The sequence below is a fragment of the Nycticebus coucang genome, chromosome 14 (assembly GCF_027406575.1).
Source record: "Nycticebus coucang isolate mNycCou1 chromosome 14, mNycCou1.pri, whole genome shotgun sequence".
In the NCBI taxonomy this organism is placed as follows: domain Eukaryota; kingdom Metazoa; phylum Chordata; class Mammalia; order Primates; family Lorisidae; genus Nycticebus; species Nycticebus coucang.
This window is the reverse complement of record NC_069793.1, coordinates 80,769,182-80,781,218: the sequence shown is the minus strand read 5'-3', so window position 1 is coordinate 80,781,218 and position 12,037 is coordinate 80,769,182. Positions and strand designations below refer to the sequence as shown.

Here is a 12,037-nt window from a genome sequence, read left to right as displayed (position 1 = left end):
GAAGTTGTGGTGGTTAGTTACATTGGCGGTCTCTGATGAAACATGCTTCCAGATATTCAGGCCCTCCCATATTGACACTGCACGTGTCCACAAAACCTAGTTTGGTCAAATCAACATTAGCAAGCATGACACAAACACTTGCAAATGGGTCTTGACTTGCAATGCTTGGGATCCAGCCACCCCGTGAAAAGCTTAGGCTAGATTTCTTAAGGAGGAGAGGCCATGTGGAGAGAGGCTCAGGGGAAGGCGAGGCCATCTTTGGTATTGCAGCTTCAGCTGAGCTCTAAGCTGAATACAGCTACATAAAAAATCCCAAGTAGTTGAGAGCAGCAGCGGAATCATCCAACCCACAGAACTATAAAAAAAAATAAATCATTGTTTTAATCTCTGTGTTTTGAAGTAGCTTGCTACATACCAATAGATAACTAGAATAGTTGTTTCTAATTTTAAAAAATATTTTTCCTCTTCCACTTGGCTTTTAAAGATGCAGAGGGTGGCTCTGCACCCACATTTCAGTGGTTAGAGCACCGGCTACATACACCAGGGCTTGTGAGTTCAAACCCGGCCCAGGCGTGCTAAACAATAACGATAACTACAACAACAACAAAAAAATAGCTGGGCATTGTGGCAGGTGCCTGTAGTCCCAGCTACTTGGGAGGCTGAGGCTAGAGAATTGCTTAAGCCTAAGGGTTTGAGGTTGCTGTGAGCTGTGATGCCACAGCACTCTACTGCAGGCAACAAAGTGTCTCAAAAATATAAATAAATAAATAAATAAAGCAGAGGGCAAAACATGGTAAAATAATCTGAAGCAGAGATTTTTTTTTTTCTGCTACAATCAAGCACAATTTTCAGGGAGACTTCCAGTATCTTATACATTTAAATCCTATAAGACTGATGACTAGAAAATTGATATAATTATGACTATGGTAAATTTAAATGCTGATCTTCAGAGAATGATTACCTTAAAATCATGAACTTCCTAAAATCTGGAGTTTTGATCTGGAAGAGGTGTTGGAATCTATGTGGTGTAATCTCTTAATTTTAGATATAAGGACACTGACGCAGGAGAGATTAAATGACTTACCCTTTTTTGTTGTTGTTAGTAGGGTCCAGAAGAGAAGCCAAATCTCCTGACTTCACTATAAATAAGAAATAGTAATTGTAAATTACCATCTTATTATTCTCACAACACGCAAAATTGACGTTTTTATCCTTTCTAATTTTACAGAAGAAAAACATCTGAGATTCAGAGTTGAAGAGATCTGCTTATTTTTACATAAAACCAGGCTGGATTCTGGGCCTTATAACACCTAGTCTAGGGCTTTTCTATCATATCATATTGCCTGTGATGTTCAGTATAAAAAAGCAAGGAGATAAACTAATGTTTTTTTTTTTGTTAAAGAACCAACAGCAGACACTAATCTGGTCATCTTTGAATTTTTCATAATGATATACCACGTACATAGTGGTCATTCAATAAATATTTATAATATGAAATGAATATATGAATGAATAATTGAATAAATAAATAAGGAATGGAACAAAATTATGTTTCATCTACACTAGGCACTCCATTCTGTAAATGTATGGTTAATCAAGAATCCTCTGTACTTGAAAAGGGATTAAAAACCCTAGTCAATAGTATTTTTCTTATTGCACTTTGAATTCTAAAACAGAATAATGAACACAGAGGTTACCTTTTTAAATATGTCTTTTCTGTCCTGATAATAAATAAAAAGTCCCTCTCTGGACATGGCATGATGGTAAGAAGGAGATGATGAAAGAACTTGCCATTGAGACAATGGAAAACAAGCTACTGCCCCTTCTCCCAAGGGGGAAAACTGAGATAGAGAGAGTTATCCAGTTGGCCTCAAGAAACCCTGTCCAAAATAAATTTAATGTAAGCTACAGATTTAATTTAAAATATTCCAGTAGCCACACTAAAAAGTAAAAAGAAACAGATGAAATTAATTTCAATAATATGTTTAATTTCAACATGTAATCAATATAGAAATTATTGATGAGATATTGTGTGTTTTACACTTACATCTCCATCTAGAGTAGTCACATTTCTAATGCTCTATAGCCACATGTAGCTGGTGGCTACCATTTTGGACAGCACAGGCTGGGTAGCCTTGGGTGAATAACTTTTTCTTTTTTTTTTTGAGACAGAGTCTCACTTTGTCACCCTTGGTAGAGTGCTGTGGCATCATAGCCACAGCAACCTCAAACTCCTGGGCTTAAGCAATTCTCTTGCCTCACCCTCCCAAGTAGTTGGGACTACAGGCGCCCACCACAACTCCTATCTTTAGAGACGGGGTCTCACTTTGGCTCAGGCTGGTCTCTACAACATTGGGTAATTCTTAGGTCTTATTATTCCTTTTTATTTATTTATTTTTTTGAGACAGCATCTCACTGGGTGAGTAACTTAACCTTCATATAACTCAGTTTGTCATCTGTAACCACTTAGAGCTACTCAGATGGTTTCATGAAATGATGGGAATAAAAGAATTTAGTCAAGTACCTGAGGTAAGAAGCACTCAGTATCTACAATAATCTACCAGGATCTTGCTTTATCACACAAACTTCAATCCCATTTTGGATTTTTAAAAAAGGTTAGACGGATTCCCTACAGATCACTGCTTTTTCTTCTGCAGTAAGTACAGAGAGGCTTTTAGGTCAGATGAATTTCAAAAAATAAATTTAAGAAAAGGTTATAAGTTCTGAGATTGTTAGCCTTCTTCTACAAGTGACTCTAATATTAATAAAACCAGATGGTCTTCTTTTTTTTTAAAGTGCGGTAAAATATACACAATATAAAGTTTACTATTCTAATCATTTTTAAATGTACAGTTCTTTGGCATCAAGTACTTTCATATTATTCTGCAGCCATCACCACCATTCATGGTCCCACACTGAAACTCTATATCCATTAAACAATAACTGCCTATTATCAACTGCCCCCAACCCCTGGTAACCATTATTCTGCTTTCTGTCTCTTTATATTTGTCTATTTTAGATACCTTATGTAAGTGGAGGTACTTTATTTTTTGAAGTAATATTTGATTTTCACTAAACATTAAAATAAGAACATCTGTTCTAAAGCACTGATAGAGTAAACCTAGAGGTTTTGAAAGAAGTATAATGTTGGTATATACAAATGAAAGGCACTAAAATAATAAATAATTACAATTATACATATCTGAGAGAGGTAACCACTACAAAGGTTTTCCTTTTTAAAGGAACTCTATATGAGTTATTTACTTTTTAAAGGAACATAGTCATGAATGTAAATTCAGACACATTTGTGCATAAGATTATTGTTCATGTAGGCTATATACATAATGAGGCCACTATCCTCACTGAATATCAGAAATGTCTCTGGTATAATAGGTCCCTGGGTTCCGACCTTGACTTTGTCATTAGCTTGCCATTTGGCATGGATTTAAAGGCCTGATCCTCTTAAGTCTATGCTATCTTTATCTGTAAAATGAATATACTAATAGCTGCCCTTGGTAGATCATAGGGTTGAGTGAAGATCAAACAAGATAATCATAGTGAAAGGCCTTTGAAAAATACAAAGCCCTGTAGAAATGCAAGGCATTATTAAAGACTGTGGAGAGATTGCTAACCCAATTTGATTCAAGGCCAAAGTTTTGTACTTTCAAAAGTTAAAAACATATTTAGTATTTATAAATTATCTTAAAAAATCAAATTCTTGCTTTGGTGACCTCGTACCCCAAGTAAATTGTGTTCTAAATGCTGTATATTTGATATCTACTGCTATAAGTCATCTACCCACATTACCACAGACATAATTATATAGCATTTTAATAATATCTACAATTCTTGGTGGGTAAGAATCTACATAGCTTAAAGATAAAGTCATGTCTTTAAAAGGGGGCACTTTCCCACTATCGCTAAAGCACTGCCTTCGTAACATGCCTACTATGAGAGACCCATGGGCCCAATGCAATTTAACAGGCATTTATTGAGTGGAATGGTGTACAAATCATTTGGATTAGAGAAGGTGGGAGGAGAAGGATGAAGGTGGTAAGAATCAAGAGAAAGAAGTGGTCTCTGAAGTGGGTGATCTTTAAAACTAGTGGGGAGTGGCAGATACTGTGACAAGACAGAATGAAATCATGCCAAGAAAACCCTTGAGGAATACACAATGGGAGTTGGAGAGGTTGTAAGGATTAATTTATTCAATCTAGGAGGGCAGAATTGGGTGATATTTGTCCCTGGCCTTGATGCATGAGAAGGATTCCTTGAGTCAGAAAGAGAGGGAAGGCCGTTTCAAGCCTGAAGAAACCACACCTAGCCCTGTCCCACCAATGAATATTTATCTACTAACTGTTAAAACTGAACAACTCTGCAATGGGCCTGTGACTACAAAAATCACAGCTGGCTGGTGTTAGCAGTAAAATTCCAGATTCTTATTTAAAAGCACTAGTCCTATGGCATTCCATGATTCCAAAAGAGCAGCTCAGAGAGCAGTCATACATGGTCCTCCAAACAATACCCTATTTTATTTCAGATCCATAGAGCTGCAAGAATTTCATCCTTGCTCAGACAGGAGTTCTGAATTTAAATAACACATCCCCAACTAAAAACCTCCCCTCTTGCAGGTTTCTAAGCTCACTTCTACTCCTGTGCCAGTTAATTTTCACAGATCCAACACCAACCTTTAGGTTTAGTTTTTTTTTAAGGATCGATTATACTTCCTCTTCTAATATATTGCTGTTAGGTTACTCTTCCCTTTCCAAAACTGTAATATGCTGGTATGTACAGTTTTGATTTAAACAAAATAAAAAATATAAAAAATAACAAAACCAACTATAATAACTTTCCTCCAGTCATTATTACACTATTAGCTAACATTGATTGAGCTCTTACCTTGGACCAGGCAATGTGCTACATTATTGCCTTTGCTCAGGGAAGGTAATATTACAATTTCTATTTTATAGAAGAAGAATAGCCATTAACAGAGGTTAAGTGACTTGTCCAAAGATACTGGCTAGTTCAGTGGTGGGGCCTGGACATGCACCAAAGTCTGGACATTTAACCCTGCACTGTAGTATCCCTACTCCATTGCCTTTCTCTTTAATATCAAAATAGAATTCTGTGAAGGTTAAGTGTAGCTCACATGCAAACCATTTTGAAGGGTGGCAGTCTCCTATGTTAAGTGGGACAGGCCACTGCTGACTTGATATAATCATGTCAACCAAGGCTTATTCATTTCTCTCAGTGTGTAAGGCACTGTGATAAACGTGCACATTTTCTCATTTTAACCTTCACAGTAGGCCTGAGAGAAAAGTGTAATTATTCTCTTCAACCCATGAGCAAACTGAGGCATAGAAAGGTTGATTATTTGGCCTAACGTCCTGTTAGAAACTGATAGAGCCAGTATTTGGACCTTGGTCATTAGACATAAGAGCTCTAGCTTTTAATTTCTGAGCCATGCAAGATTTGGGTTTGTTGAGGGACCCAAAAAGACACTCAAAGACATTCAAAATTTCTCCTCCATCTGCCTGTCCGAGAACTTGACCTGAAGATCCTGAGCAGTTAGGTACTGTGTTTGTTACCAGGGGAGCAGCAATGCTGGGAATAGCAAGTATTTAATTCCTTCAAAGCTCTGTGCCAGGTGATGCCAGGTACCCAGTTGTGAGCAAGACTCTATGCCTGAGAACAGAGTGTTCCTCACCCCCTCTGTCTGACCTGACTTCAAGACTTACCTTGGTCACATTCATAATTAAACTTTAATCAAACTTTCATTGTCCACCTCCTGTGGGGTATGTGTGACTTGATACACTTTGAACACCTATTACAGCACTTACCCTAAATTGAAATTACTTACATATTTGTCTCTTCAAAAGCAAGGTGAGTGGCTTGTTCCTCTTTTGCATTCTGAGTGCTCATCCTGCACAGGGACAAACTAGGCAAGTGATTTTCAACCAGTGTGCTGTGGCACCCTGGCGCCCCCTGAGAAGACCATTAATTATTCTCTAAAGAAGTTCAAAGCACAGTAAGTATACGTTTTTTGTTTGTTTGTTTGTTTGTTTTTGGCAGTTTTTGGCCAGGGCCGGGTTTGAACCCACCACCTGTGGTATATGGGGCCGGCGCCCTACTCGTTTGAGCCACAGGCACCACCCACGTATTCACTTTTTTGGATCAACATAATTTAAGTGTGCGGCAAAGTTTACAGGTTCAAGTAGGCCGTGAGAAGTAAAAGGTTAAAAATATTGCACTAGAGACTCTCAAAGGTCGCATGAAAACTTTAACACGGTAGGAAGACTAGAAAGGAACACAGTAGGAACACAGTAGGAAGATTAGGTTAGGAGCTCTGCCTCTGGCACTGAATGAGGCCCTTGGAGATAAGCACGTGTAAATTTGGGAGAAAGACCTTTGGAAGAACCAAAGGCAGATGTGGACCACCCTCAGTTGGATGATGAGGAAGAAGAAGGACTTAAGGTTCACCTGTCTCAGAAGTTTGCCTGGGCTCTCTCCATCATCAGGAACGTTTCAAATTGGCTATGATACAATTTTGTACGTGTAGGAGTTCCTGCTTCCCCACCAGCCAGTCTTCCACCAGCTTACCAGTCCCCTTTGCAGTGAGCGGCTCCAGGCAGTACACATCGCGCTCACCGTTTACCCAGGTACTATTAGATACTTTTGAAGCATCACTTCATTTAATCTTCTCAACAATCTGTGAGGCACTGCATTTTCTTTCTGTTTCATACATGAGGAAACTGGTGTCCTGAGGATTAAAGCAACTTGTCCCCATCGCTGGGCTCCGCGCCACCCGCTCCCCTTCCCGCGTGGCTTCTGCGCCCGCTCTGGGGGCGGGGGCTCCTCGTACCGTTCGCTCTGGAGCTCTGCGCCCTCTAACGCGCAGTGAGCAACAAGTAACAGTGCTGCTTTCTTCATTTGCACAGAAGACAAGTTGTTTCAGGGCAGGGTACACTTGAGAAAGAGCCCAGGAAAGGGAGAGAAGCAGCACAAGGGGGCGGAAGGCGAACGAAGGGAGGCGAGAGGGCAGGAGCCGGCGAGCGGCGGGTGCGGAGAGCGGGCGGAGAGTGGGCGCGGGGCGGGGAGCGGGAGCGGGGCGGGGAGCCGGCGCGGAGGGGCGGGCGGCGGGTGCCGGGAGCCGGGAGCGGGCGCAGGGCGGGGAGCCGGCGCGGAGGGGCGGGCGCCCTTGGCCCGAGCCCATGAGCGGCCCCGCCCGCCGCCGCAGGGGGAGCCTGCACGCGCGGCGCTGAGCTGACAGCCGCCGGCGACACCTGGGCGGCCCCGGGAGCGCGAGCGGGGCAGAGTCGCCAGTGCCGGTGGAGAGAGGGAAGGCTCGCGGTGGGTAGCCCGGAGAAAGGTAACGCGCCGCGCCCGGGGCCGCCCGGCGGGGATCACAGGGCTGAGGGGGACGGGACCAGGGAGCCCGCCGCGACTCCAAGGAGCTCACCCGGGTTCTAGTCTCGACTTACTTGGCTACTAGGTGTGTTACGTCGGGCAACTTTATTTCACTCTCTGGGCCTTTCTTTCTTTCTCTGTTAAATAAGGGAGTTGGTGTAGAATGATGTTATTTAAATGTCTCTTGCGTTCTAAAACTAGAACCGCGTTTTGGCACTGGACAAACAACCTTCCTGGGTCTCCTACTCAAGAGCGACTTCCGCTGCCCAGGCGGCTGAGCCTCCAGGAAGCTGGGGTGCCCAGGTGGGCAGGGGCTCTGCTGGGCAGTGAGGCTTTCTGGGCTTCCGAGGACTGACCAGGGTGGGGTTGGGGCTGGCTGTTGGCAGGACTCAGGTGCAGAAAGGTAGGGGGTTAGGACCTGCTTACAGGTGGGGCGTTGGGAAGGGCGCTAAGGGGTTGATGATTTCTCTGTTTTGGAATTCTCTTCCTACACTTCATCCGTGGCGAGCTATAGAAATCACACTAGCGAGATTTATCTTTCGAAGTGGAAAACCGACTGTCTCAGCGTCTCTAAGACACAGGGCTCCGCCAGCATGTAGGAAGTGGGTTTCTCTCTCAGCACCCTTACTGCCGCCTCTTCCCTTTCCTTTCTCCTCCCTTTATAAATCCTCTTTGACTTTGAGGGGCTCTACTTCCCGCCTTAATGACAAGTCCTTACTTTGATGTAGTGATGGTTTGTGACCAGCACCTCTAGGACTTTGGTCTGTGGGTTGAGATGGAAGCTTGATGAGAACACAGTGTGAATCACACTGTCAAGTCTCCTGACCCAGCCAGAGCCTGGCAGGGGTGTGCAGAAAAAGTTCCTTCCTTGGAGGAGGGAGGGCACTCAGACAGACACCTTTAAACTGTTACCTAGGTTCCTATATTTCCAGGTAGCCATTCCCAGGGGATTGTGGCCCCTGCTGTCAGCCGGTGGAGCAGCCAAAGTAAGGTGGTTGAAAGGAGCTGAGGACTTTAAAGTGTTCCTGTGGAAGATCCCCAGCAGTTTCCTCCTCTGACTTCCCCGCTGCACTTCTCTGTAGTTCTTCCCCACCTCCCCTCTAGTGTGGCATCCAGGTGAAATCACATTCCAGGGCCCTTGATGAACAGCCAGGAAGGAGAAGGTGTGGGGAGGTGGCAGGGCAATGTTGACTGTCTTTTATTGGGCATTTACTATGGGCCAGGCAATCTTCTTTGCCTGTAATATGTCTGTAATTCTCACAAGTCACTTGAGGGATGGTATACTATATATTTCTTCATTTCACAGATGGCGAACTGAGGCTCACGAAGATTATTTTCCTTCCATAACTAGAAGGTAGCATACCTGAGATCTGAATTTAGTTGAGTTCTAAAACCTGTATTCTTTTCACTTTCTTTGTAAGAATAAGCCAGAATAAGAAGAGTTAAAGCGACTAACATTATTGAGCTCTCACTTGGCGTCAGACACTATGCAAAGTGTCTTAGAACTATTATGTCACTTGTGGTGCAGGAGTTTTGGTTATTCTGGAGGGAATCTGCCTGATTCTGCCCAGCTGCTAGTGCGTGGGTGGGGCAGGGGCCTGTTTGCTTTATCCTAGAGGTGGTTTGGGGTCTAATGAAAGATTGATTATCCACATCTGATCCGTTAGATTTGACCGTTGCTTTGTGAATGATCCCACTGTTTCCTAAGAGGGTTTTTTTCAGACTTCACTCAATAAACATTTGTAGAATGAATGAATTAGTACCTTGTGCAGAGTGGTCTGCTGCCCTCTGAAAATGTGAGGCTGCCCAGGGGCAGCGCAGGCCTCACTGTCTTCAAAAGTCAGGATGCCATCCCAGCAAGTTCTCCCTCTTGAGCAAGGAGGTAGGGTAAACTGTGCCCCTGTAGACTTCCAGAGATCTAATATGCTAATATGCTTGCTACCACCTGTTTGAAAAAGAAAATTTAAAAATATAGTAGATTACGAGTGATTTGGTTTAATGAGGTTAAAAAGGGGGCATGGAAATCGATTGATGCAATTTGCTATAGGGCTTCCCAAACTTCTCTGTAGAATACCTTCCAATGGGAAAGAAGACCAATAAGTGCACCCAGCTTCAGGGTATAGTTTATGTTGGCCCCAGAAAACTTGAAAATTGTTTGAAGGACTTACACAGTTTTTTTTGTTTGAATTAATGATATGTGGACTTTGGTTTAAATATATAAAAAAAAGTTTTGTTCTCAAAATAATAGAGCAAAATTGATGTCCTAGTAGATTATTATATACTCGGGGGCGTGGAGTACCCAGAGGGAGAAGCAGGGCCAAAGTTCTAGGGGAGCTTAGCATACTGACTGTTTATATTTTCTAGTCTCTGATTCACAGTAATAGAGCTTTTCAACTGTCTGGAGAGACAACTATTTTCCCATTTTTCAGAATGAACAATATGCTTTAGAAATAAAAATATCCTTTATTATTTTCTTATTACCAAAACTATGCTTGTTCATTGCAGAAAAAAGGTAAAATACAAATTAGCATTGATAATAATAAATAAAATCAATATATTTGGGTTATAGCCTTCCAAATCTTTTTCTCTGCACCTATGTGAGTAAATTTAAACACACACAAATGAATGCAACCCTTTTTAAAAAATTAGCATGTCACTGGTAGACAATTTTTAAAAATTATTTACTTATTTATTACTTGAGATAGTCTTGCTCAGTTGCCCCACAATAGAGTGCAGTTCTGCCATCATAGACTCTTGGCTCAAGTGATCCTCTTGCCTCAGCCTCCCAAGTAGCTGGGGCTACAGGTATGTGCCATCATGTCTAACTAATTAAAAAAAAAAAAAAGCAAAACATTTGTTTTGTAGAGATGAGGTCTCAGCGTCTCAGGTTGGTCTCAAACTCCTGGCCTTTAGTGATCCTCCTCCTTTGGCCTCCTAAAGTACTAGAATTATAGGGGTGAGCCATTGCACCCTAGCTCTTACTTTTCATTGAATTGTTATCAGAGCTAAGAACTATCTCAGGGTGTTTTTAAAAGAATGTAGAGAATAAATTATGAATAATTAAAAGCATGATAAAGGTTTGTGAGCCTCAAAGCCAACTCTGCTTCCCCATAATTTCCCTGTGGCATTTAGTTTTCAGCAGAGGAGTGGTGTTGCTAAAGTCACAGGGTCAAGCTGTGCTTCTTGCTAAATATCTCAAATATACAGAAAAGGCAGCTCTTCAGCGTTGTTAACATACAAAAATTGAGCAGAACATTCAAAAGCTAATTTGCACTGTTGAGGCCTTGGGAAAGACAAGTAGCTTTTCTGAGCCAGTTACCTCTGTAAATTGGGGATAATGAACCTCTCTTAGCTTCCACTACCAGAGTCACTTCAAGGCTCAAGTGTCAGGTGTCAATGTTTGTTACTTGAATTGTGTACAAGTATAAATGCTATTTAAAAAGTTTAAAGGTAGAAAGATCAAAAGTATTGTCAGTCTTTATAAAATGCTGAAATCCAACTCTTGGCTTAACATTAGTAGGACTTAATTATGATATAAATGCTCTGTCAGGACACTATTCTAAGTTTTCTTGAAAGAATGTAGGATTTCTTGGTGGCTAGCATCTGGATCCTCAAGATAATCCTTAACAGAGGAGAAGAAGTAAAGGTAGTCCCATTTTACAGAATAAAAGCAGACTTGCCATTGAAGGGAGCTATTCACTTGCATGGGAGTCCTAGAGCTCTTGAGAGCTGTTTCCAGTTGCCCTAAGCAAGGCAGAGGCCTGTTAGGAGGAAGCAATAAGAGAAACTGGAAAGGCCAACCACCCATGGGGACATAGTGAGTGCCAGTAGCCATTGCTTCAAGGGCAGCCCTCAGGCATGCATCCTGCTCCTGGCAGTAGGCCCTGCCCTGGGAGGCAGGTGGCTTGCTTTCTACTTGGAATCTGTCAGAGACAATCTGCATGATCTGGGTTTAGTCACATCCTCTCCCCGAGCCTTAGTTTCTTTATCTATGAAGTGAGAGAGTTAGAGAGTTATTTTCCATTCATGTCTGCCTAAATAGAGGTCTAGTAGAGAATTTCCATATCCAGATAAATCAGGTGTCAGAAAATGAACTATTAAGAGGATTTGGTTCTATAAAACTTTGAATTCAGTCAAAAGGCTGCACTTAAGAAAACCACATGTGGCCCCAAAGCTGCAGGTTCCTTCCCTGCTTGGCACCCCCTCATGATTTTCTGTGGGTATCTCCAGCTGATGGTCCTCAAGCAGAACATATGAGCCACAGATCATGGACAGGAGAGTTGTTTCATTCACTTATTTGTTACTATTAATCTAGAATCTCCTGAGATTCTTGGGAAGAGATACTGCTTTCAGGCAGTTTTGGGGAAGATGAGTTGACAGGAATTGTGGTAATGAAGCCATGTGTTTGACCAAGTACTTGCCTCTTAGGTCTCTGAATATAGTATTTTTCCTTAATGCCCCCTGGGCACTTGGCCCTGTGCTAGGACTTTTGCAGAATATGGAAGAAGCACATGACCTTCCTCTTAAGAGGCTCAGTACTGTGAGGGAGGAGGGAAGGAAGGAGGAAGGCAGGGTAGAGTATATGCAGCAGTGGTTAGAACAGGATGGAGATGAAAAGACCAATTTGGGG

General features: G+C 42.1%; 1 protein-coding gene across 1 annotated transcript in view; it reads left to right on the top strand.

Annotated features, from left to right (window-relative positions):
• The first annotated feature begins 7,281 nt into the window (after nucleotides 1-7,281).
• Nucleotides 7,282-12,037, top strand: part of SYTL2 (synaptotagmin like 2) — a 118,629-nt gene continuing 113,873 nt past the window's right edge. The window contains exon 1 of the mRNA XM_053561269.1: nucleotides 7,282-7,350. The gene's annotated coding sequence lies outside the window, so the exon portion shown is untranslated. The remainder of the gene's footprint in view (nucleotides 7,351-12,037) is intronic.